The following is a 2,028-nucleotide window of genomic DNA, read 5'->3' as shown; positions in this document are numbered from 1 at the left end:
CTAGTTGAATATATAGTTGAAGGTAGTTCCCTCTTTCCACTGATACTCTTCTCCCATCTCCTGGTATTATTTTAGTAGAACTCAAAAGCCCCCAGGTTGCCTTTTCAATCATTCTTCCATTTATTCATTCAATAAATATTTATGGATCATTTATCATATGTTAGGCATAGTGCTGTTCTTTGAAGATAAATTACACACAACTCTGTTCTCATGGAATTTATAGTAGAGAAGAAAAACAATATACAAAAGTAATCATACAGAATAATTAGTCAAATAACCCAGTCCCCCAAAAAGTACAAATTACAAACTATGAGACATGCTATGAGAAATAGAAGTAACTTGGTTTATAATGGGGGTAAGGGAGAAGCCATGAAAAAGGGTGCTTTAAGAAAAAGGGAAAGCACACACAAAGGTCTGAGAGGGAGAATCGTTCTGTAAGTTTTGAGGAAGTGGAGAGATTAAATATGGCTAGAGGACACAGAGAAATGGAGATGGCCCATGCAACTATATCCAAAAAAGGACAAATCACAGCTCTCAACTCTTCCAGCATCTGCTGGGACTGTAGAGATCCATTTTGCCCAAGTTCTGCCTAGAGTCATGTGCGAGGTCATGGTGGAAAGGACACAAATGCCTGAAGTAAGACAACTTGGATGAGCAAATCTTGGTCTGGAACTCCCACTGGGTTGGCTGAGACTTCACTGAACTTTCATTGAAGTGTGACTTCTTCCTCTGCTTCCTCTGCCTCCACTTTCTTACTCCTTTCCTTTTACAGATAATGGTGTTTATTAGCATTAATCTAGAATAAAATCAACCTTGTAAAGAACAAAGAAAGTCACATTTACTTGGAGCTAATTAGGACAGCAGTCAAGAAAGTATTCAATCTTGAAAATGTCCTCTGAGGTTTTAAAAAATAGGAGCTATAACTTTAAATCACAAGGGGCTTGGTCACTACATCATTCGTTAGTTAGGAATTATGATTGGTGCTGGCAGAAGTTAAGCTGTCCTGTAAGAAAGAGATTGGATATGGTCTCGGCCTCTCAGTGTGAGCGAAGAGGCCCATTGTACAGAAGGTCAGCAGAAATTAACAGTGTTTCAAAGCTTAACCTGTATGAGGGCATCTACATCAATTTAAAGGTTCAGCTGCAGATATGTCTGAGATCTGATTAACAATGGCCTCCTGATGCCATTTTAAGTGCCACTTTAATGCTAATCCATTTTGATTTTTTCCCTTAACATTAGTAAACAGCATGTACCCCAAACTCTTTTTCCATGTGTGCTGCTAGAAAATCAAGATGAAGGAAGGTAAAAGATGAGCCTGGAAAGATCAGCAGGAGGCAGGTCATGTAAGACTTTGTTAAAGATTTGAATCTTTCATCTAAAGAGAGGTGGAAAGCCATCTAAGGGTTTCAAGCAGACAGAGTATCTGGTCTTAATTACATTTTTACTTTTTTAAACAACTGAAGGTTTAGTACAAAGAGAAATAAAAGTAGATGGTGGGGAAGGGATAAATTATGATTTTTTTTCACTACAGGTATTGAGATTTAGGTGACTTTCAATTGACTCTACATATCTAGAATCCTGAGAAGCCTGTGTTAGAAATCAGAAAAGTGCCTGTGTTCCCCAAATGCTTACCTTCCAGCTTCAAACAAAGTCAAAAAACAAAAGCAAAGATGAGCAACAGGACAGGAAAGACAGTAGGACTGAAGTACTACCTACCCATTCCTGCCTTAGAACACACCTCTTTTATAGTTTCCTTCCTTCAGCTGCAGTCCCACAGAATCTTCAAAATGAAGCTTCAAACTCACTATAATTAAGTTTCAAGATTTTTAAATGTAGAAATGAAGCCTGAGACAGGAGGTAAAACAAAGTGATCTGACAATGGAGTATTACTCTGCATTAAAAAATGACAAAATCATAGAATTTACAGGGAAATGGATGGCATTAGAGCAGATTATGCTAAGTGAAGCTAGCCAATCCCTAAAAAACAAATGCCAAATGTCTTCTTTGATATAAGGAGAGTAACTAAGA

The 2,028-nt window shown here is 37.7% G+C and overlaps 1 long non-coding RNA gene across 1 annotated transcript in view; it reads right to left on the bottom strand.

The window, feature by feature from the left end:
• Positions 1-726: 726 nt before the first annotated feature.
• Positions 727-2,028, bottom strand: part of LOC125614099 — a 23,485-nt gene continuing 22,183 nt past the window's right edge. The window contains exon 3 of the long non-coding RNA XR_007344732.1: positions 727-812. This is a non-coding gene — a long non-coding RNA (uncharacterized LOC125614099). The remainder of the gene's footprint in view (positions 813-2,028) is intronic.

Source organism: Marmota marmota, unplaced genomic scaffold (genome assembly GCF_001458135.2).
Source record: "Marmota marmota marmota unplaced genomic scaffold, marMar, whole genome shotgun sequence".
NCBI lineage: Eukaryota > Metazoa > Chordata > Mammalia > Rodentia > Sciuridae > Marmota > Marmota marmota.
This window is presented reverse-complemented; position numbering and strand designations above follow the sequence as displayed.